Source organism: Piliocolobus tephrosceles, chromosome 1 (genome assembly GCF_002776525.5).
Source record: "Piliocolobus tephrosceles isolate RC106 chromosome 1, ASM277652v3, whole genome shotgun sequence".
NCBI lineage: Eukaryota > Metazoa > Chordata > Mammalia > Primates > Cercopithecidae > Piliocolobus > Piliocolobus tephrosceles.
The window spans coordinates 28,108,871-28,133,724 of NC_045434.1; the positions used below are offsets into that span (position 1 = coordinate 28,108,871).

Below are 24,854 nucleotides of genomic sequence, written 5' to 3' on the forward strand. Positions count from 1 at the left end.
AATTGAAAGGCCTCAGTGAAATGGGATAGTTCCCTTGACCCCTTTGCAGGACTCATGAAGCGGGTGGCTCATTTACTCAGCCCACAGCTCTCAACCCCTCGTGGGAGGGGGAGCATGCGGGTGGGCAGGTGCAGGGGCCAAGATAAGTGCTTCTGGGAGCCAACAGGAGCGGAACCCCATGTGGCCCCTGGCAGCATTTTGGGTGTACCAGCAACCCCTAGAGCCTCAGAGGGTGCATGTCACAGTGTGCTCTTTTAACTCTGCTGTCTACAAATGGCTTAAGTGTGTAACAGCTGAGTGTGACAGCCCTCTGTATACTAAGCTCTTGTTCGGCATGCAGAAGAATCAGGTCACATGAACAAATTGAAGATGGTAAATGTGGGGGGTTTTATTGCCTATGAAAGTGACTTCCAGCAGGCTGGGCAGCTGGAAAGGGGATGGAGTGAGAAGGATGGAGTGGGAAGGTAGTCTTCCCTTAGAGTTCGGCCAGCTCAGTTCCATCCCCAGCTGAACTCTTCTCCAAAGTCCTGCTGTCAAGTTGTCCCTCTGAAGTCAAGCTGCTTCTCTCCAATGTCCAGCTGCTTCTTCTCTTCTCTCCTTCTCTGCTGTTCCGCTCTGTTGCTCTGCCAGTAGAGCCTGGGGTTTTTATGTGTACAAGATCAGGGCGGGCGGGCCAAAAAGCAACATTAAAGTGGGAAAACAAGAATGCATGTTCTCACTTTGGGCAGAAGTTCCAGGCTTGAGGTTGGGGCCCTCGCTGGGGCTGCCCTCTTCTATCCAGTATTTCCTTGCCTCCTATCCATTTCATCAGAATAGGTCTCAGAACCAAAATCGCTCTCTGACTTTTCCCCGACCCCCGGTCTCTCTAATCCTCTTTTCCAAGCCACCAGGAAGGAATCTCTCGGGAATTTCCTTATTTGATTAAGAAAGCATCTTTCCAAAAGAAATGAAATTGTTTTAAGACTCCCTCCCTAGAAAATCTCATGAAATAACCAGGAAAGATCAACCGCCAGAGAGTAGAAGAGACCAGGGGTCTTCATCATGTCCAGACAGAATTTTCATCTCTTTTTCTGAGGGCAACTTCAAGAGATTACCTGAGGGGCTTTATCTACATAATAATAAAAAACCTTTGTTCTGCCCCTCAACTTTGGAGTTACTCCCAGTCAGCTCCCAAAGAGAACCACAGTCTGAGCACTGGGCCTATTCATTCCTCCATCCCTCCCCCCACCCCATGAAATAGGGTATAGAAGCTTCTGTACCGCTGAGTTGTTGGGTGATCACCGTGTGATTCTCCCCCCGTGCCCAGCACATTAATAGATTCTGTGTGCTTTTATCCTATTAATCTACCTTTTGTCAGTTGCTTTTCTGAAAACTTCATGGTATTTTTTCTTTTTTTTTTCTTTCTCTCTCTCTCTTTCCTTCTTTCTTTCTTTTCTTTCCTTTTTTGACAGGGTCTCACTCTGCCTCCCAGGCCGGATAGCAGTGGCTAGATCTCAGCTCACTGCAACCTCCATCAGTTCCCCCACCTCAGCTTCCCTAGCAGCCAGGACTATAGGCATGTGCCTCCATACTTGGCTAATTTTTTAAAATTTTTGTAGAGATGAAGTCTCACTATATTGCCCAGGCTGGCCTCAAACTCCTGGCCTCAAGCGATTCCCCCCTGCCTTGGCCACCCAAAGTGCCCAGCTTCAGAGAAACTTCAAAGAGCTAAGGGCAAGTTTTCCCTTGGCCCCTACAGATACAAATGCAAATGTGACTGAGGCTGGGGCCTCCTAGAGCTGATAGTCTGATAGAAAAAATAAGACACAGAAAACTAGAAAACTCAGAAATCCATGGCAAGTGATGTTAGAGAGGGACTAGAGGCAGAGTGGATAAGGCTGTCTGGAATGTCCCACAGGAGAAACAGAGGAAGTCTTTGAGGTCAAAGTATCATTTTATCTGGGCTTCTAGGGTACATTTTATACCATAAAAACCCTGAGCATTTTGCAGGTGCAAGGCTCAATATCAGCAATATCGTTGTTCAGGCCTAATATTGCTTTCGATAATCGGTGATTCAGTCAGTCTAGGAAATCCCTAGTGATAACACCGCAGAAGTCTGAGAACAGGTTTTCTGAATTGAGCAGGCACGTAGGACTCGAACCCATGCAGAGGCCGGGTGCAGTGGCTCACACCTGTAATTCGAGACCAGCCTGACCAACATGGTGAAACCCCATCTATACTAAAAATACAAATTAGCCAGGTGTGGTGACACATGCCTGTAATCCCTGGTACTTGGGAGGCTGAGGCATGAGAATCGCTTGAACCCAGGAGGCAGAAGTTGCAGTGAGCCAAGATCGCACCACTGCACTCCAGCCTGGGTGACAGAGCAAGACTCTGTCAAAAAAATAATAATAATAAAATAAATTAAAAAATAACCCATGCAGAGCAATATATATTTCTATTCTCTCCTATTTGACTATTCAGATGAGTCAGGAAAAGGAGTGTTAAGACTGCTGACCACTCTGTATTCCAAATTTGCTCTCTAAGGATTATAGTCTGGAAAGTTAACGATCAGTTTATTCAACATGATTCAGACTTGGGGAACGCAGATCACACTGCCTCAACTCACAAAACAGGTGACCTCATCATGTTCTCTCCAAGTCTCTTTTTTTTCTATGTACAAAAGCATAGAAATCATGCATCTTAGGCTTCCCAAAGCAGTCCCAGTTTTATATAATCTTCCTCTTTTGGATGAAAACAAAAACATATAACCAAATGTAACTTATTTTTTGCAGACTTGATATATACAAAAATTCAAAATTAAAGAAAAATGTATTTTGTCAAATTGTCAATCCTGATTTTGGGTACTATATATAGAAGAAATGACGTTGATTTCTCACTCTAGGGAAGAGTGAATCAGGGCCTGAGGAAGAGGGAAACAATTAAATGTAAAAGATTACTGTCTATAAAAGAGTATATTGATATTCATATGAGCACTTACTGATGATCTAGTAGATTCAAGAAAATCCTAAGTAATGAGAGGAGATATTATGCCTTTGAATAAAATAGGCTGTCTGGCACCTGAGAGCTCATAAACTAGCAGGGAAGACAGTTTACACAAACATCTTTAATATAAAAGAGGGCTTGAGAAGTGCTACAATTAAAGTGCCAAGTATTGTATTGTGAGTAATTAGGGAGGGGAATGTTTGTTTCACTTCATTCTCCATACTGCCACCAAAATGAACTTTCTTTCTTTCTTTTCTTTATTGAGACAGAGTCTTGCTCTGTCACCCAGACTGTAGTGCGATAGCAATATCTCAGCTCACTGCAGCCTAGAGCTCCCAGGCTCAAGTGATTCTCATGCCTCAGCCTTCTCAGTAGCTAGGATTACAGGCATGTGGCACCATGCCTGACTGATTTTTGTATTTTTAGTAGAGACAAGGTTTCACCATGTTGCCCAGGTTGGTCTCGAACTCCTGGCCTCAAGTGATCTGCCTGCCTCAGCCTCCGAAAGCACTGGAATTATAGGCATGGGCCTAAATATATATATATTTGTATATATATAATTATAGGCATGCCCAGCCAAAATAAACTTTCTTAAATGATAACTTTGGGCCAGGCACAGTGGCTCACACCTGTAATCCCAGAAATTTAGAAGGCCGAGGTGCGTGGATCACTTGAGGCGGGGAGTTCGAGACCAGCCTGGTCAACAGGTGAAACTCCGTCTCTAGCAAAAATACAAAAATTGGCCGAGCATGGTGGCATGCACCTGTATTCCCAGTTACTCTGGAGGCTGAAGAACGAGAATTGCTTGAACTCAGGAGGTGGAGGTTACAGTGAGCCGAGATTATGCCACTGCACTCCAGTCTGGGTGATACAGAAAGACTCTGCCTCAAAAAAAAAAAAAAAAAAAAAAAAAGGAAAAAAAAGTAATTTCATCATGTCATTTCCTGGCTTAAAAATTCTCAGTGACTCACCAACACCCTCATGAAAAAAGACCAAAGTTGGCTTTCAGAGCACCTATCTCATTTCTGAACTCTTCCAGCCATAAACCGTTCCAACCCAACATTCTAAACAATTTGTAAACATGCTCATTCCTTTAAAACTATAGATATTTGCACTTTCATTTCGCTTACAATCTCCCATTTCCTCCTCCTGAATTCTCAGCACCTGTACTCTACCCAGCTTGGCCTACATCCAAATCATCTCTTCAGTTTCAACGAAGACCTCAATCAGCAAGCTTTCCTTTATCTCAAATGGAGTGTGTACTTCTGCCATTAACCCACACGTGTCCCTCCACTATACTTTTAATTATACATTGCTCTGTCTGCTGTTTTTCACAGTGCAGGCAAATAATATAAAATTATATTAAAAAGTAAATTTTGCCAGGAACAGTGGCTCACACCTGTAATCTCAACACTCTTGGAGACCAAGGCAGGCAGATCGCACGGCCAAACCCCATCCTGTCTCTACAAAAAATACAAAAATTAGCTGGGTGTGGTGGTGCACCCCTGTGGTCTCAGCTATTCTAGAGGCTGAGGCAAGAGGGTGGTTTGAGCCTGGGAGGTCAAGGCTGCAGTGAGCTGAGATCGTGCCACCGCACTCCAGCCTGGGTGACAAAGTGAGACCCTGTCTCAAAAATTAATAAACAAATTAATAAATAAGTAAATTTTAACAGAAAAAAAACAAGAAAGTTAATATTACATTATATTCAATTATCATACTCTTGCACTAAACTTTTTACATACACAAAGACAGCAATCCTGTCTTTAATTCATTTCTGTGTTCATTAAGTATCTTACATTGCCTGAAACATAACTAGTTATTTAATAATCATTTGTCAAGTGAGTAATTAAGGACATTCTTCACTATGAAATCCTTACTTACCAGGCTTTAGCCTGCATCAGCCTAAAACTCCTAAGAGATAAGGTCCACAATTCGCAATCTAAGTCCTTTAATGCACCAGCCTCAGCATCCAGACCTCACCATCTGACATCTTGAGACTGAGGGCCATCCCACATGCGGCCATTATAATTATTGAATCACACTAGCTATCACAGAGTTGGCATAAATGACCAGGAACAAAAACATATTTTTCCCAATACCCTCCTTCCTATATTGCTTTATTATTCCTTCCCTCCCATACCTGTACCCTCTTAGCATCCCAAATTCATAGAATACTACCTCAATTCCTAGTCATGATTAAGACTCAGCTTTGGCTCAAGAACATTTCCCCTACAGCCTCGTTAATGTGGTTGGCCTTTTCCCTACCCGATATACCCAAAGGTGGGTAAGTGAGGTTAAGATTTTCCTCACTCCTAATAGCACTTCCAGATCTTCACTCTCCTTGAAGTGTCACTGCCCTTTTGAGAGTTATTCTTTCTCTGACATCTGTTTATTTTACATGCTCGCATTCTTGGAATACTTGGTAGTTTTCAATGTCCAGTGGATAACCCTTCTAACACTCCAGTTTTCTAGTTTCTTGATGCCTGCAACTTCAACAATTACTGTTTCTCCTTCATTCAGCTACTCATTCTTATGATTATTTCTGAACCTTGTCATCATCTGGAATTACTTTATTAACCCATTAATTATATTCCAAACTATAATAACTCATCCTCCTACTAGGACTCTCATCTTTCAAGCACCTACTAGACAGTCCTTTTGACTCTCACAAGACAGTTCTTCTACTTCTTATTCTTTCATTTCTCCCAATCTTCTCCCAACCTCTTTTCCTTCTGAACCCAGGATACTCTTATGTGGTGGATCACATGCACAATTTTTCATGAACAGCCTTGATTCCAAGGCATACCTATCTTTAAATTCTGGGTCAATTCCACAACTGCCTTCTCTACTCTTACATTGGGACAATAAGCACAATTGAATAAAATGATACTCATTATGCAAATGTACCACTAAAAATTAACAACCCTCAACCTCAATGAGGTCTTTTAGCAATTCCTCCTATTCCACTTTAAAGATTAATCTAAACCTTAGCCAATTTTATCAATTCCCCACCCTTTTTCACTTCTATCAAGTGACCTTCATCAAATTTCAACTAAGCCACATACCTGTAATTTTACCTAGATTCTTCCTAATTCTCACCAACTTCTCTCCAATTTTAGAGAATAAGACATTCCTCTTTCTTAACTGCATTCCCTGTTGCCCCACAAAGAATGCCGCCCCTCACTTAGCTATCTCTCTCCTGCATTACCTTAGCCCAGGGGGATGTCAAACTTTTTCTGTGAAGTACCACATAGTTAATATTTTAGGCTTTGTAGGTGTGTCAGGTTGATTTTGCAATAAAGAAATTTTTGCCACTATAAAGGCATTGTTTTGTCACTATAAAGAAATTCCTGAGGCTGGGTAACTGAAAAATGAAAGAGCTTTAATTGGCTCACAGTTCTGCAGGCTGTACAACAAGCGTTGTGCTTCTGGTAAAGCCTCAGGGAGCTCTTACTTATGGTGGAAGGCAAAGCTGGAGCAGGCATGTCTCATAGCGAGAGTGGGAGCAGGAGAGTGAAGGGGAGGTGAGGTGTCACACTTTTTTATTTTATTTATTTATTTGGAGACACAGTCTCACTCTGTCACCCAGGATGGAATACAGTGGTGCCATCCGGGCTCACTGCAGCCTCGACCTCCTGTGCTCAAGCCATCCTTCTACCTCTCTGAGTAGCTGGAACTACAGGCTTGAGCCACCACATCCAGCAAATGTTTTTGATCATTTTTCCTTTTTTTGTAGAGATGGGGTCTTACCATATTGCCCCAGGTTAGTCTCAAACTTTTGGGCTCAAGCAATCCTTCCACCTCAGCCTCCCACAGTAGTAGGATTACAGGCATGAGCCATTGTGCCCAGTCTGTCACACTCTTTTAAACAACCACATTTCATTTTTTTTTTTTTGAGATGAGATGGAGTCCTGCTCTGTCATCCAGGCTGGAGTGCATTGGCACGATCTCGGTTCACTGTAACCTCTACCTCCCAGGTTTAAGCAACTCTCCTGCCTCAGCCTCCCAAGTAGCTGGGATTACAGGCATGCACCACCATGCCCGGCTAATTTTTGTATTTTTTGTAGAGACAAGGTTTCACCATGTGACCAGGCTGGTCTTGAACTCCTGACCTCAGGTGATCCGCCCATCTCGGCCTCCCAAAGTGCTGGGATTACAGGCGTGAGCCACCGCGCTCAGCCTAAACAACCACATTTCAAGTGAACTAACTGTGTAAGAGCTAACTTATCACCAAAAGGATGGTGCTAAACCATTCATGAAGGATCCTCCATTATCCAGTCACCTCCCATCAGGCCCCACCTCCAACACAGGGATTCTATTTCAACATGAGATTTGGAAGAGACAAATATCCGAACTGTATTAGTAGGCCTTACTATCTCTGTCACAACTATTCAACTCTGCTGTTATAATGTGAAAACAATCGACAACATATAATAAATGTGTGGCTGTGTTCCAATAAAACGTTATGGACAATGAAATTTGAATTTCATATTTCACATGAACAAAATATTGTTTTTAAAGATGTAAAATCCATTCTTAGTTCAGGAGTGATACAAAAACAGGCAGTCAGCCATATTTTGCCTCCCTTAACCTGGCCTATAACAGATTCTCAGAGTGAGGTCTCAACAGCATCAGCATCATGTGGGAATGTGTTAGAAAGGCAAATTTTCCTGCTCCACCCCGGATCTAGTGAATCAGAAACTCTGGGCCTGCAGCCAAGCAGACTAAGGCCTAACAAGCTCTCCAGGTGATTCTGATACATACTCAAGTTTGAGAACTACTGTCCTCTAAACAAGTTCAAGTCTCTCCTTCAAAAACAGGCCTCGACTTTGCACCTCAAACTTTTTCTCATTTCATCCAAAATTCCAAAATGGTTAGTCAATTCTTGCTGGCTCCATTTTCTCAGCATAATTTACCATGTGTTTATAAAATGAGAGTAAGAATACCACCGAGTGGGTTGTCAGAACTACATAAGATGATTACAGGTGGGAATTCCACATGGGAAATTCTTCATGTAGTAAAGAAAGGTGGAAAGGATTTTAACTGCACAGCTCAGGGAGGCGAAATATAGAAGGAACACTGCCTGCCTCCCCATAATCCCCTTGCCCACTCCTCATCATGGAAGAAGAGTGAGCTGATGGGTGAGTCTGGGAAAAGGAATAAAACCTGTTCCGCTTACAGGGGCAGCTGGAACCTATTCAGCCTCTCTGTGCAAAGTAGAAAGAGGCGCCTCCTCAGGGGAACACAGTCCTATAGAGCAAAGCTTGGTGATTGAAAGGTAACCCGTGGAAATAAGAATAAGATACAATTTATCCAAGTGGACAGAGCCCTGAGGGACACTAATGGGGCCTGTTTGCTCGTCTTCTGCTGGTTTCCCTCATTTGGTTTCTAAATTATTGTGGTCTGTTAATTTCCTAAAGTCTCTGTAAATCACCCCTCAGCCTCAATGAAACCAAGAGGTCTCTTTGATAGAAACTTTTAAACAGGTACAGTAGTCTATCACCAACAGGGTCCTGTACTTGCCCAAGATTGCCGGGACAATTTTCCCCAATGTTCAGTTTTTCCACCTACTGACCAGTGTAGCAATGGTAAAAGCATTGTGTGGGCTGGGCACAGTGGCTCACGCCTGTAATCCCAGCACTTTGGGAGGCCGAGGCGGGCGGATCGCGAGGTCAGGAGTTCAAGACCAGCCTGAACAACATGGTGAAACCCCATCTCTACTGAAAATACAAAAATTAGCTGGGCGTGGTGGCGCATTCCTGTAATCCCAGCTACCTGGGAGACTGAGGCAGGAGAATCACTTGAACCCAGGAGGCGGGGGTTGCAGTGAGCCGAGACCACACCACTGCACTCCAGCCTGGTGACAGAGCAATACTCCATCTCCAAAAAAAAAAAAAAAGTATTGTGTGGAGTGTGTTGTTTGAAAATATAGGTGCTTGAATTTCCATTTTTCCTGTTCACTAAGATCATAATTGCAGTACTTAATGCAGACAGCAGTCATGCCATCATCTTTGCTTTTGGAAAAAAAATGACTGACAAAAACAAAGCAGTGTGAAGAATGTGCCAAGTTAGAGCTACATCTGAAGTGCTCATGGGATGTTAGAGGAGATAGGAGAATCAGAGAAGTTCTCACAAAACTGTAAGAAATATATTGCTTTTTTTTTTTTTTTTCAGAGCTGGGGGTCTCACTATGTTGCCCAGGTTGGCCTTCAGTTGCTGAGCTCAAGAGATTTTTCTGCCTTAGCCTACTGAGTATCTGGGACGACAGGTGTGCACCACCATACTCAGCTAATAAGTAGCATTTTTATGGGTAGATAAAAAGACAAAGGAATTCCAAGTGAGGACACAGCATGAGAAAAGTAGGGGGAATAATCTGGGGTGGCTGGAGCACAGAAATATTGAGAGTTGGCATGGTTGAACTTGACAGCCAAATCCTGAAACTTTATGTGTCACAGAGTTATCCCCTGGTATCCACGGGGGATTGGTTTCTGGACCTCATTTTATATGAGGGACTTGAACATCCATACCAAAATCCATTGATGTTTGTATTAGTCCGTTTTCATGCCACATGTCTTTGATAAAGACAAACCCAACCAAGACTGGGTAGAAAAAGAGGTTTAATTGAACTTACAGTTCCACATGGCTAGGGAGGCCTCAGAACCATGGTGGGAGGTAAAAGGCACTTCTTACATGGTAGCAGCAAGAGAAAAATAAGGAAGATACAAAAACCATGATAAAACCATCAGATCTCGTGAGACTTATTCACTACCACGAGAACAGTATGGAATGAGGAAGATGCAAAACCCGTGATAAAACCATTAGATCTCATGAGACTTATTCACTACCATGAGAATGGTATGGGGGAAACTGTCCCCATGATTCAAATTATCTCCCACCAGGTGCCTCCCACAACACATGGGAATTATGGGAATACAATTCAAGATGAGATTTTGGTGGGGATGCAGAGCCAAACCATATCAGTGTTCAAGTCCATCATATAAAATGGTATAGTCGGCCAGGCACGGTAGCTCATGCCTGTAATCCCAGCACTTCGGAAGTCTGTGGCAAGGGGATCACCTGAAGGTCAGGAGTTCGAGACCAGCCTGACCAATATGATGAAACCCCCATCTCTACTAAAAATACAAAAATTAGCCGGGCGTGGTGGCATGCACCTGTAATCCCAACTACTCGGGAGGCTGAGACAGGAGAATTGCTTGAACCCAGGAGGTGGAGGTTGCAATGAGCCAAGATCACACCTTTGCACTCCAGCCTGGGCAACAAGAGCAAAACTCCATCTCAAAATAAAATAAAATAAAATAAAATAAAATAAAATAAAATAAAATAAAGTGGTATAGTATTTGCATATCTTTCTGTATACTTTAAATCATCTTATGGTTACTTATAGTACCCAGTGCAATGTGAATAGTATGTAAATAGTTGTAACACTACATTGTCTAGGAAATAGTGGCAAGAAAAAAGTCTATACAAGCTCAGTACAGACACAACCATTTTTTTCTCTTTTTTTTTTTTTTTTTAAATATTTTTGTCTCATGGTTGGTTAAATCCACAGATCTGGAATTCATAGAAACAGAGGACCAACTGAACTAAGCCCTGTTAGGACTGAGACAGTTTAAGTGATTCCTTTATCTTTAGTGGATTTAGTAGAGTACTTGGAACATAGCAGCAGATTATTAAATATTTGTAACATGAAAAAAATGAATGTGTGAAATTTCATGTACTTATACTTAGTTGAGTCAGGTGGCCTAACGAACTATAAGGAGTCCCAGCAGATGGAGGAGGCAGGAAGTCAAGCTAGAAAATTTACATGTGAGTTATTGTTTATTGCTTGATGAGCTCATCAGATGAGTCAGAAATCGTTTTCCCAATATTCCTGTAATAGATTCAGATGACAAATACAAAACTTAATTTACTTCCAACAACTTCTTTTTTTTTTTTTTGAGACGGAGTCTTGCTGTGTCTCCTGGGCTGGAGTGCAATGGCCCGATCTCAGCTCACTGCAAGCTCCGCCTCCCGGGTTCACGCCATTCTCCTGCCTCAGCCTCCGGAGTAGCTGGGACTACAGGCGCCCACCACCTCGCCCGGCTAGTTTTTTGTATTTTTAGTAGAGACGGGGTTTCACCGTGTTAGCCAGGATGGTCTCGATCTCCTGACCTCGGGATCCGCCCGTCTCGGCCTCCCAAAGTGCTGGGATTACAGGCTTGAGCCACCGCGCCCAGCCTTCCAACAACTTCTTTAAAGGAAAAAATTATGGCCAGGCACGGTGGCTCACACCTGTAGTTCTAGTACTTTGGGAGGCCAAGGCAGGCAGATTATGAGGTCAGGGGTTTGAGACCAGCCTGGCCAACATGGTGAAACCCTGTCTCTACAAAAAATACAAAAATTAGCCGGGTGTGGTGGCACTTGCCTGTAATCCCAGCTACTCAAGAGGCTTAGGCAGGAGAATCGCTTGAACCCGGCAGGCGGAGGTTGCCATGGGAGCCAAGATTCCGCCACTGCACTCCAGCCTGGGCAAGAGAGACTCGTCTCCAAAAAAAAAAAATATTGTAAAAATAAATCATGTTTATTTCAGAAAACTTGGGACATATCCTACAAATTATAATAAAGACTGTTTAAATCCCTGTAATCTCATCAAGTAATGATGTAACAGTATAACAATATTTTCTCATTCATAAATATTCTTTGAAAGTATGATTTAAATGTGATTTTCTGCAAATGCATACATCAGTTTGTTTTCTATTTATTTAACCATTCCTATATTAGTAGACATGTAGACAATTTCCAAATATTCATTACACATTTGTAAATGTATCTTTATTATTATTATTACTATTTTTTTTTCTGAGACAGAGTCTTGGTCTGTCACCCAGCCTGGAGTGCTGCAACCTCTGCCTCCCGGGTTCAAGTGATTCTCCTGCCTCAGCCCCCTGAGTAGCTGGACTACAGGTGCCTGCCACCACACCTGGCAAATTTTTTGTGTTTTTACTAGAGATGGGGTTTCACCATGTTAGCCAGGATGGTCTTGATCTCCTGACCTCGTGATCCACCCACCTCGCCCTCCCAAAGTGCTGGGATTACAGGCGTGAGCCATTGCGCTCAGCCATAAATGTATCTTTAAATATAACTCTAATAATTTTCACAGTGAAGAGCCCTAAAAAATACCCTTAAAACCCTATTAAAGACAAAAGGCTAGGCACGGTGGGTCATGCCTGTAATCCCAGCACTTTGGAAGGCCGAGGCTGTCAAATTACTTGAGGCCAGGAGTTTGAGACCAGCCTGTCCAACATGATGAAACCCCGTCTCTACTAAAAACACAAAAAGTAGCTGAGTGTGGTGGTGCATGCCTGTAATCCCAGCTACATGGGAGAGGCAGGAGAATCACTTGAACCCAGGAGGCAGAGGTTGAATGAGCCGAGATCTCGCCACTGCACTCCAGCCTGAGTGACAGAGTGAGACCCTGCCTCAAAAACAAAAATTTAAATTAAAAAAAAAAACTCTTAAAGACAAAAGAAGTTGAAAAAATGTAGCTATACTATATGTATAAAATAGTTTAACAGGCTGGACGCAGTGGCTCACATCTGTAATTCCAGCACTTTGGGAAGCTGAGATGGGAGGATTGCTTGAGGCCAGGAGTTCGAGACCAGCCTGGTCAACATAGCAAGACCCCATCTCTGTTTAAAAATAATAATCTAAAAAGAAAACGAAAAATGAAATAGCTTTATAGTAGAAATCTGTAGGCTCTTCTAAAAATAACAATGTATAACACATTTTCAGTCAAAATTCCACCTGAACTTCTTTTTTTTTTTGAAACAGTGTCTCACTCTGTCACCAGGCTTGAGTGCAGTGGCACCATCTCGGCTCACTGTAACCTCTGCCTCCTTGGTTCAAGCAATTCCCCTGCCTCAGCCTCCTGAGTAGCTAGGATCACAGGTATGCACCACCACATCCAGCTAATTTTTTTTTTTTTTTTTTTGAGACGGAGTCTTGCTCTGTCGCCCCAGCTGGAGTGCAGTGGCCAGATCTCAGCTTACTGCAAGCTCCGCCTCCCGGGTTTATGCCATTCTCCTGCCTCAGCCTCCAGAGTAGCTGGGACTACAGGCGCCCGCCACCTCGCCTGGCTAGTTTTTTTGTACTTTTTAGTAGAGACGGGGTTTCACCGTGTTAGGATGGTCTCGATCTCCTGACCTTGTGATTGGCCTCCCAAAGTGCTGGGATTACAGGCGCAAGCCACCATACCTGGCCTGAACTTCTTATAAGTGATTAATATTCTTTATTTGGTGTTACACATAAACTACACTAAAATGCCTTTCCATAATTGAAAAGTAGAATTTTAGGTAGGGCACAGTGGCTCACTCCTGTAATTTCAGCCCTTTGGGAGGCCAAGGTAGTAGGATTGCTTGAGCCTAGGAGTTTCAAACAAGCCTGGGCCACAAAGTGAGACTCAGTCTCTACATAAAATTCTTCAAAAACCAACCTGGCATGGTGGTGCCTGCCTCTAGTTCCAGCAACTCAGGGGGCTGAGGTGGGAGGATGGCTTGAGCCTGGGAGGTTGAGCCTGCAGTGAGCTGTTTATCATACCACTGCACTCCTGTCTGGGAGACAAAGCGAGACCCTGTCTCGAGAAAATAAAAAAGAAACAGAAAGAAAGAAAATAAAAATAGCATTTTGGATACCAGGAATTCTAATTAGATTGACATAATTAAGACCAAAAATATAAAGCAGACATTGCTACCTTATCTTCAGCCCTTGCCCTTAACAGGCTAATGAACACAAGTTAACACACAGGTAATTCTTGCTTGGTTCTGAGACAGTAAAGGGATTTCCCCAGTATTTAAATATATTCATATATTCATTTATATAACTATATAAATCAAAATATAAAAGCAATTTCTAATTGACTTTGTGATGGCATTCTCCATCTTTGTGAAAAGTTTAACATTACTAATCAAGTCCAAACTTATCTTTAGAAGAGGAAACAGTGAGCGCATTTACTGAATTGGAATTACTATCAAAATTCAAGAAACAATTGTATTCATTTAACCATAAGCCAGACTTAGTTAAATCAGGACTGTCCAACAAAAATATTCTGTCAGTCATTAATGATCTGAATTCTGGTGTATGAGATCAATTAAATTATGACACACATTTAAAAAGTCATGAGGCTGGTCACAGTGGCTCATACCTATAATCTCAGCACTTTGGGAGGCCAAAGTGAGAGGATTGCTTGAGACCAGGAGTTGAAGACCAGCCTGCACAACTTAGCAAGCCCTTGTCTCTACAAAAAATTAAAAATTAAAGATTAGCCAGGTGTGTTGGTATATGCCTGTAGTCCCAACTACTCAGGAGGCTTGAGGTGCGAAGACTGCTTGAGCCCAGGAATTTGAGGCTGCAGTGAGCCATGGTTGTGCCATTGCACTCCAGCCTAGGCAACAGAGCAAGACCGTATCTCTTAAAAGAAAAAAAAAAGTTATGAGACATTTCTGCTTTGTAATAAGGCAGTGGCCAATTATTACTTATTAGGAGCTTTCTGAGATAAGCTATCAAGTCTGTCCTTTCTGTTTCCTTCTTAATGCCTGTGAACATCATTTTTGTTCCAGAGATAGATTTCTGGAGAATCTCCGAATAGTTCATCAGTGTCTCTTCTCCCCAGGTGATGCCTTTTTTCTTACTAATGTCTGTGAGAGAGAATCCAGTGAACTCATTTGTTTTCCAAAGAGACCATGAAGATTGGACCCGTGTGGCACTGAGCACACTTCTGGACAAAAGTCTTCTGCCTTTCTCAACATCACCCATATTTAATCTCTCATCAATGGCACTATGAACGTTCCCACTTGGAAGCGGGACAGCCCACTCTCTAGGACTCCAGCTGGATTTTGAGGGGAATGTGACAAATTGATTCTGAAATGAACAAAGAATAGTTAAGACACAAATAGCTAAACTAATTTTGAAAAAGAAGAGCAAAGATAGAGGACTTGTTCTATCAAATATTAAGACAAATCACATTAACAGAAGTAAAAATAATTTAATACTGGCACAAGAACAGATAGGCTGGGTGCCGTGGCTCATGTCTGTAATCCCAGCATTATGCGAGGCCGAGGTGGGTGGATCACCTGAGGTTGGGAGTTCAAGACCAGCCTGGCCAATATGGTGAAACCTTGTCTCTACTAAAAATACAAAAATTAGCCACATGTAGTGACTTCAGCCTGGACAACTCCAGCCTGCACTCCAGCCTAGGTGACAGGAGCAAAACTCTATCTCAAAAAAAAAAAAAAAAAAAAAATAGATCAGTAGAACAATATCGGGAGTCCCAAAACAAACCCATGTGCATACTGAAACTTCATATATCATAGAAATGGCATCTTTAATCAATGAAGAAAGAAGGATAGATTTGTTGTGTTTTGTTTTTAGTGAGTGACGTTGGGAGAGCTGGTACATGGAGAAAAATCCAGTTGTATTCCTGCCTCATACCATATACAAATGTTAACTGTAATGGATTTCTTTCATCTGAAATGGAAATCAATGAAGATAAGGAAGGTATAGAAGAATATCTTTGTGACTTTGAAATGGAGTTATTAGTAAGAAAGGTCTGAAAATCTTACCATAAAGGGGGAAATTTGTGGATTTAAATATAAAAACAAAAACACCACAGTTTCTTTTCAAAGAAGACTATCATAAATAAAGTTAGGGGACAAATGATAGCCTAGAAGAGTATATTTGCCACCTATACAACTCAGGAACTGTTATGTAGAATATACACAGAAATTCTGTAGATCAAGAAGCAAAAGACATGAAGTCCAGTAGAAAACTAGATGATGGAGTTTGGATGTGCATCCATGCCCATGAAACGTAATCCCCAGTGTTGGAGGTGGGGCCTGGCAGGAAGTGATGGGATCATGGGGTCAGATTTCTCATGAATGATTTAGCACCATCCTCTTGGTGCCATCCCCATGATAGTGACTGAGTTCTCACAAGATCTAGTCATTTAAAAACGTGTGGCACCTCCCTCTCTCTCTTGCTCCTGATCTCACCATGTGAGATGCCTGCTCCCTTTTCACCTTCCACCATAACCTAAAGCTTCCTGAGGGCTCCCCAGAAACGGATGCCTTTGTTATGCTTCCTGTAGAGCCTGCAGAACCATTAGCCAATTAAACTTCTTTTCTTTATACATTACCCAGTCTCAGGTATTTATTTACAGCAATGCAAGAACAGCCTAATACACTAGACGAAGGATAAAATAGGCAAATCACAGAAGAAGGAATCTGAATGTCTAGTGAATCTATAAAAAGATGCTCAAACTCTCTAGTGAGAAAAAAATTCAAGTTAAAATAACAATAAGATACCACTTCACAGAAATGTAAAGGCTTGGTAATATCAAGAATTCGTAAGAATTGGGAGGATGGGGTAACCTTTGACTGTAAACTGAGGAAGCCATACTGGAAAGTGACTTGCCAGTATTTATGCAACTTAATATGTTCCAGAAATCTCACTCCAAGGAAACTTGCACAGAGGTATTAATGGGAACAGATATGAGAATGTGTGTCTCAGCATTGTTTGTAGCAGCAGGAGCTTGGAAAAACCTGGGACATGATAGGCAGGGACAGAACTCCATCACATGTGATATATGTATTCAATTGAAAACTGGGCAGTGTTCAGAATTAATGGACCAGACATACACTCAGCTATCTAGCTACCTCTTGAAGATACAGTGTCAAGTGGGAAAATGTAGGAAACAAAACAAAATCTGTATCAAAGTACCAGTATAAATTTAAAACACTATGAACAATACATAATTTCCAAGCATACTGGTGATGCCTGTGAGAGAGACAGAAAAAATCAGAATGAGCATCAGGAATAAAGAGAAAAAAGAAGGCCTTATATAGACCTGTGATACTAGAGCATAATCAATATTATTCTTTCTGCTGCTTATGGGAAAAAAATTAAACAGAACAAATTTGGAACTATCTTTGATTCCTTTGTTTCTCTCCCACCCATCATTCAATCCCTCATCTTCCAAATATATGCAGAATTAAATCATTTCTCATCTTTTCCATCAATGCCCATCTGGGCATAGCCACCATCGCTTATAGCCTAATTACTGCAACAGCCTCCTAACCACTCTCTTTGCCTTTGTATCAACCTGCCTTTGGTCTATTTTCTTTTCTTTTCTTTCTATTTTTTTTTTTTTGTTGTTGTTGTTTGTTTGTTTATTTGTTTGTTTTTAGACAGAGTTTCGCTCTTGTCACCTGGGCTGGAGTGCAATGGCGCGATCTCAGCTTACTGCGACCTCTGCCTCCTGGGTTCAAGACGTTCTCCTGCCTCAGCCTCTGGAGTAGCTGGGATTATAGGCTCATGCCACCACAACTCACTAATTTTTGTATTTTTAGTAGAGACAGGGTTTCACCATGTTGGCCAGGAGGGTCTCAAACTCCTAACTTCAGGTGATCCACTAGCCTCAGCCTCCCAAAGTGCCGGGATTACAGGTGTGAGCCACCATGCCTGGCCTGGTCCATTTTTAATGAAGCAATAGGAATATACTATTAAACATAAGTCTGATGACATCAATTTCTGCTTAAGATCCTCTGGTCTCCTACTTCACTCAGGATAAAAGCAAAGGCCTAATGGTCCACAAGGCCGCATAAGCTTGAGCCCAGTGCCTCTGGCCTTATCTCCTAATACTTTCTTTCTGGCCAGTCCCTCATGCCATGCTGGCCACCTGTTACCCTAGAATATACCAAGCACACTCCGGACTCAGGTCCTTTGCAGACGTTTTCCCTCTGCCTGGAATGTTTTTTCCCTAGAGTTCTAAACAACTTCTTCCCTCACTTCTTTCAGATCTTTATTCAAAAGTCTCTGTGAGACCTTCCCTGGCCACACTATTTAAAATTGCAACCTTCTAGCAGACAAAAGATCTGAACAATGTGAACAAAGCACATGAACAGATAATCTCACTAATGAAGAAATACAAATGGTAAATCAGCACATGAAAAGACACTCTACATCATATGTTATCAAGGAATTGCAAAGTAAAACAATAATGAAATGCAGTGACACACCTATTGGAATAGCTAAAATCCAAAAACCTGACAATCCCAAATGCTAGTAAGAATGTGGAACAACAGGAATTTTCAACCATTGATGGCAGGAATGCAAAATGGCACAACTACTTCAGTAGGAAGTTTGGCAATTTCTCACAAAACTAAACACAAACTTACCTTATGATCAGTAATTGCACTCCTAGGTATTTATCCGAATGAATTGAAAACTTACTTTCACACTTAAACCTGTACATAAATGTATATAGTAGCTTTATTCATAATTGCCCCTCCCCCCCCAAAAAATGGAAGCAACCAAGATATCCTTCAACATGTGTATGGATAAAGAAACCAAGGTACATCCATACAATGGAATAGTATTCGTTGAAAAAAGAAAGGCGCTATCACACCACAAAAAGACATGGAGGAAAATGCATATTTCTAAATGAAAGAAATCAGTCTGAAAGGCCATACATGTAGGATCCCAACTATGTGACATCTGGAAAAGGCGAAACTGTAGAAATAGTAAAAAGATTAGTGGCTGTCAGGGGTTAAAGTATAAGAAGAGATTTATAGGTGACAAGGGATTTTGAAAGCAGTGAAATTATTCTGTACAATACTGTAATGGTGGTAAATAATAACATGCATTTGACAAAACCCATAAAACTATACAACACAAGAGTGAACTATAATGCAAACCATGGAGTTTAAGTTATTAATAATACTAATGTGTCAATGTTGGTTCATCAGTGCAGCTAATGTATCATACTAATATAAGATGTTTAGTAATATGGGAAACTGTGTTAAGGAGGGGTGTATGTGGAAACTGTACTTTCTGCTCAGTGGGTTTTTAAAATTTTTTTGTAAACTTAAAACTTTTCTAAAAAATAAAGTTTTTAAATTAAACAGAAAAAAACATTGCAACTCTCCCCACATCCCACCCCACCCAGCCACCTAAACACAAAGTTCCACCAAGACAGGAAATTGTTTAACATTTTATTTTAATATAACTCAAACTTAACAGAAAATTTGCAAGACTAGGTCAAGAAATTCTAATATACTAGTTTTTTTCTTTTTCTTTCTTTCTTTTCTTTTCTTTTTTTTTTTTTTTTGAGACAAGGTCTGGCTCTGTTGCACAGGCTGGTGTGCAGTGGCACAATCTTGACTCAACCTCTGCCTCCTGAGCTCAAGCCATACTCCCACCTCAGCCTCCTAAGTAGCTGAGACTACAGGCACCCGCCACCACACCAAGCTAATTTTTGTATTTTTGTTAGAGATGGGGTTTCACCATGTTGCCCAAACTGGTCTAAATCTCCTGAGCTCAAGCTATCCGCCTGCCTCTGCCTCTCAAAGTACCGGTGTTACAGGTATGAGCCACCGTGCCTGTCCAAGAAATTCTAATATACTTTTTATCTAAATTCATCAGTGGTTTATTTTCTACCCCTTTGGCCCACTTGCTTTAACATTTCCCTCCCCTCTCGTATATATATACTTTATACTTTATGTATTCTTTGTATATATTACATATGACATGTGTAATTACAATATATGATAATTATCCAAATCTGCAACTGAAACAGCCAGTCACTTTTTCAATGTAAATATTTTGCGAAAGTTGTACCTTATTTGCGCAGAACTGTCCAGCAAAAGTGAAACGCATTCAAATCCTTAGCCTGCTAAAACAGAGCCAGAGTGATCAATATTTCATTCCTCAAAGGGTATGTCAGATCCAAGAACAGCATCATGGTTTTCCACGCAACAGTATACATAATTAAGGACTCTAACATCTGGGAATCTTTCTTTCTACACTTTACTGAACAAAAAAGTCAACCACTGCTTTCCCCAGTTAGATACAAGCACCATTCTAACAATTCCAGCATGCCATTTTTATATACAAACAGCCTACAGGGAGCAGCACATAATAACAGTATCCTCCTCTCACCTCCCACTCTCTTCTAACGGATGAAACACTAAAGCAAGTGAACAAGTGGATAAGCCAATTTAAGAAATTGTGGGAGATGTTTAAAACCTGTTTGGGCATACAAAAGTTTCCAAACTGTCAGGCCCTAAAACCATGAAAAATCTTGGTTCTTATCTGAAAAGTCATGGTACTTAGAATCCATACTAGCCAGTTTGCATTTAGCCATATGATTAAGTGACATTGTTAGCTCTCTTTCCATGTAGGCATTCACAGTTTCTCAGTCTCTTTTTTTTTTTTTTTTTTTTTTTTTTTGAGAGGCGGAGTTTCACTCTTGTTGCCCAGGTTGAAGTGCAATGGTGTGATCTCGGCTCACTGCAACCTCTGCCTCCTGAGTTCAAGTGATTCTCCTGCCTTAGCCTCCCAAGTAGCTGGGATTACAGGTGCCCTCCACCATGCTCAGGTAATTTTTTGTATTTTTAGTAGAGATAGGGTTTCACTATGTTGCCCAGGCTGGTCTTGAACTCCTGACCTCAGGTGATCCACCTGCCTTAGCCTCCCAAAGTGCTGGGATTACAGGCTCTTTTCTCAGTCTTTAAAAAAAGATGAATACCTTACTTTGCAAAGTAATTGAGTGTCAGGAAGATTTGTTTTTAAATTATGTATTTTTAGATAAAATTGTAATTGAAATAAACTATTGGCCCTAGCAATCTGAAGGAATCTTGCAATAAACTTAATTAGTTACTAGTAAGTATTTAGTTAGGTCAACTTGATGCTTTGTACTCTGCTGTTTGAAAATATATTTATATTTGTTCACTTTGTAATTATCTGCTTCCCCCACAGAATGAAAGTGCAATGACCTCAGGGACTTTTTTTGAAAAAATCTTTTTCTCTGCTTTATCCATTGTATCTATTATATGACAGGAGTTAAATAAATATTTGCTTAACGAATAAAAATGTGCCAGCAACTAGCCAAATGTTTCCTTTTTCTCCTCTAGAAAGCCACCTGAGTGTATCTTTGTCTGCCACAAAATCCCAAACTGCTTTTCTCTGACTCACTGTAGCTTTGCTTTATGGAGATTAAACAGAAGTTCACTAACAAATTGCTTCAAAATATTCCTATGACTACAGTTGGCTTGTGTCATGAAAGTTATTCCTTGGGTATCTTACATTATTCCTTTGATAAAACTCTAAGACACCACAAGAGATGAGTTTAGACTAGCTGAGTACCCTTGGACAACTTTAGAGATTGTTAAATTACTATGTTAAAACCAAGAATCAATAGTTACTTTGACATACATTGGGTTATCCCCCAGTTCAAAATATGAGCATCAGCAGATGCACAGAAGTGCTGAGCTAAGCTTGTCATTCTTGAAAGCAGAGCCAAATGGGGATTTTCCTAAGATACAGTCAACCCAGAAAGGGAATTAGGCAATTTTAGCCCATCTATTTCATCCTCTCTCTGCTTGCATAGTGATTCACAGAAGCAGCAAGAGCTCTGACAGATGGTGCTTAGTAGAACAATTGGTTTGTATGTATTTAACCTGCTCAAAGCACCAAACCTCCCTCTTGCTATCATCAGTGCCTCTCCTGCCCAAAACCTTACCCAGATTTCTCGGTGCTTCTTTTCTTGTGACAGACTATTTCTGATGTTATTTTGACCTGATTTTATTCAGATAGAAAAGGTAGGAAGTGCTTTCCAAACTTGCCTAATCCTGAGAATCATCTAAAATATTTATTTTGAAATGCAGCTTCCAAAAGAACTACCCAAATAACTATAGCTGAATCAGCATCTTGAACCTCCTGAAAAGCATTCAAAGCAACATGAAAAACTACAATAAAACACAAAAACAGATGCACAATTTCTACACCAATGTTTATAGCAGTATTATCCACAATAGCCACAAGATGAAAGCAACCCACAAGATGAATGCTTACATGGAAAGAAAGCTAACAATATCACTTCAGATATTCAGCAACAGACGAATAAAACAAAATATAGTATAAGCATACGATGGAATATTATTCAACCTTAAAAAGGAATGGCATTCTGATACACTTTACAAGATGGATAAACTAGAAAGACATTGTGCTAAGTAAAATAAAAATAGGCCAGACACAAAAGGAAAAATATTTATGATTCTACTTATATGAGGTACCTAGGGTAGTCAAATTCATAGAGACAGAAGGTAGAATGGTGGTTGCCAGGGACTGGAGGAGGAGGGAACGGGTTGGTGTTTAATGGGTAGAGTTTCAGTACGGGATGATGAAAAAGTTCTGGAGTTAGATGGTGATAGTGATTGTACAACGATATGAATATATTGCCAGCACAATAGCTCATGCTTGTATTCCCAGCACTGTGAAAGGCTGAGGTGGGAGGATCGATGGAGCCCAGGCATTCAAGACCAGCCAGGGCAACATAGCGAGAACTTGTCTCTACAAAAAATAAAGTTCCAGCTCCTCAGGAGACTGAAGTAGGAGGATTGCTAGAGCCTGGGAGGACATGGTGGCTAATACCTGTAATCCCAGCTCTTTTTGAGAGGCTGAGGCAGGTTAATTGCTTGAGCCCCAAAGTTCGAAACCAGCCTTGGTAATGTAGTGAAATCCCTTCTCTACAAAAAATTAAAAAAAAAAAAAAAAAATTAACTGGGCGCAGCAGTGCACACCTGTCGTCCCAGCTCCCAGCTATTGGGGAGGTTAAGGTGGGAGGATGGCTTAAGTCCAGGAGGTGGGGGTGCAATGAGTAAGATTGTCTCCACTGTCTCCCAGGAAAAAAAAAAAAAAAAGGTAGATTTTATGTTATATATATTTTATCACAATTACAAAAACAAACAAATACATAAAACACTCCATTTTCTTTTCTTTTCTTTTTTTTTTGAGACAGAGTCTCGCTCTGGCACCCAGGCTGAAGGGAAGTAGTGTAATCTTGGCTCTCTACAACCTCCGCCCCGCCAGGTTGAAGCAATTCTCCCACCTCAGCCTCCCGAGTAACTGGGATTACAGGCATGCACCACCATGCCCTCCTAATTTTTGTATTTTTAGTAGGGGGTGGGGGGGGGGGGTTCATCATGTTGGTCAGGCTGGTCTTGAACTCCTGACCTCAGGTGATCTGCCTCGGCCTCCCAAATTGCTGGGATTACAGGTGTGAGCCACCGCACCTGGCCAAAACACTCCATTTTCAGTAAGACTAGGATAAAATAGATAAAATCTGCAGACTCCAAAACACCTATTAGGGCAGCTAAAAACAGCTGAGAATGGGCAAAAGCCATATGACAGAAAATGGAGAGAAGAAATTTGAAGGGTGAGGAAAGGTTCTTTTTATTCAAGCTCAGGAAATACCGGGGTGGGGGTCACTTTCTGAAAGCGAGGGGCCCAGTCTGCAGTTCGAAGGCAATATCACTTCTTTGTGAAAAGGGTTATGGGAAGTGGAGTAAGCAAGGCTCTTAGCAGAAGCCCTCCTGGACATTGCGTGATCCAGAGAAGTAGGCACGTAAGGACTACCTAAAGAATTGCACAGATAATTCAAACAGATAGGACTGGTGTATTTTTGCTGCAGAGAACCTTTGGGTTGTAAAGTCTCAAAGGCTACCCTGTCTCACCTCTTTTGCTATGCAATAATCTCTTACACATAGTTAGGTTAATGGAAATCTAAGTCGGGCAGGCACGGTGGCTCATGCCTGTAATTCCAGCACTTTGGGAGTCTGAGGCAGGAGAACTGCGTGAGCTCAGGAGTTTGAGATCAGCCTGGGCAAGAAGGTGTGACTCTGTCTCTACAAAAAAAATTTAAAATTAGCCAGGCGCGGTGGCATGCATCTTTGGTCCCAGCTATACCAGAGACTGAGGCAAGAGGATTACTCAGGCCCAGGAAGTTGAAGCTGTAATGAACTGTGTTCATGCCACTGCCCTCCAGCCTGGGTAACTGAGTGAGACTCTCTCAAAAAAAAAAAAAAAAAAGTAAAAAGAAGACAATCTAACTCATTCATTGTTAGGCAATAAAAAACAAAAAAAAATCTGGCACTGACAGCATTGATACAAGCATACCAAAAGAAAAATTGTGGGCCAGGCTGGTGGTTCACGCCTATTATCCCAACGCTTTGGGAGGCTGAGGTGGGCGGATCACCTGAGGTCAGGGGTTTGAGACCAGCCTGGCCAACATGGTGAAGCCCCATCTCTACTAAAAATACAAAAAATTTGCCAGGTGTGGTGGTGGGCGCCTTTAGTCCCAGCTACTTGGGAGGTTGAAGCATGAGAATCACTTGAAACTGGGAGGTGGAGGTTGCAGTGAGCTGAGATCGGGCCACTGTGCTCCAGTCCAGGTGACAGAGTGAGACTGTGTCTCAAAAAAAAAAAAAGAAAAGAAAAACTGAAAAAAAATTACAAAGTTACCAATGAACAAATCATACTAACCTGGAGAATAATACTTATCAAAAAACAGATGAGGCTGTCCACAATGGCTCACACCTGTAATCCCAGCGCTTTGGGAGGCTGAGGTGGGTAAGTTGCTTGATCCCAGGAGTTTGAGACTAGCCTGGGCAACATGGTGAAACCCTATTGTCTCTACAAAAAATACAAAGATTAGCCAGGTGTGATGTCACGTGCCTGTAGTCCCAGCTACTCAAGAGGCTGAAGTGGGAGGATTGTTTGAGTATGGGGAGTTTGAGGCTGCAGTGAACCCACAACTGCCCTCCAGCCTGGACTACAGAGAAGAAAGAAAAAGGAAAGAAAGGGAGAGGAGGGGAGGGGAGGAACAAGGCAGGGAAGGAAGGAAGGAGGGGAGGAGAGGAACAAGGCAGGGAAAGAAGGAAGGAAGGAAGGAAGACAAGACAAGACAAGACAGAAAAGAACTAGCTGGGCGCAGTAGCTCACACCTACTCCCAACACGTTAAGAGGCCGAGGCGGGC

The 24,854-nt window shown here is 41.6% G+C and overlaps 1 long non-coding RNA gene across 1 annotated transcript in view; it reads right to left on the reverse strand.

The window, feature by feature from the left end:
• Window positions 1–368: 368 nt before the first annotated feature.
• Window positions 369–24,854, reverse strand: part of LOC113219939 — a 48,379-nt gene continuing 23,893 nt past the window's right edge. The window contains exon 2 of the long non-coding RNA XR_003306945.1: window positions 369–636. This is a non-coding gene — a long non-coding RNA (uncharacterized LOC113219939). The remainder of the gene's footprint in view (window positions 637–24,854) is intronic.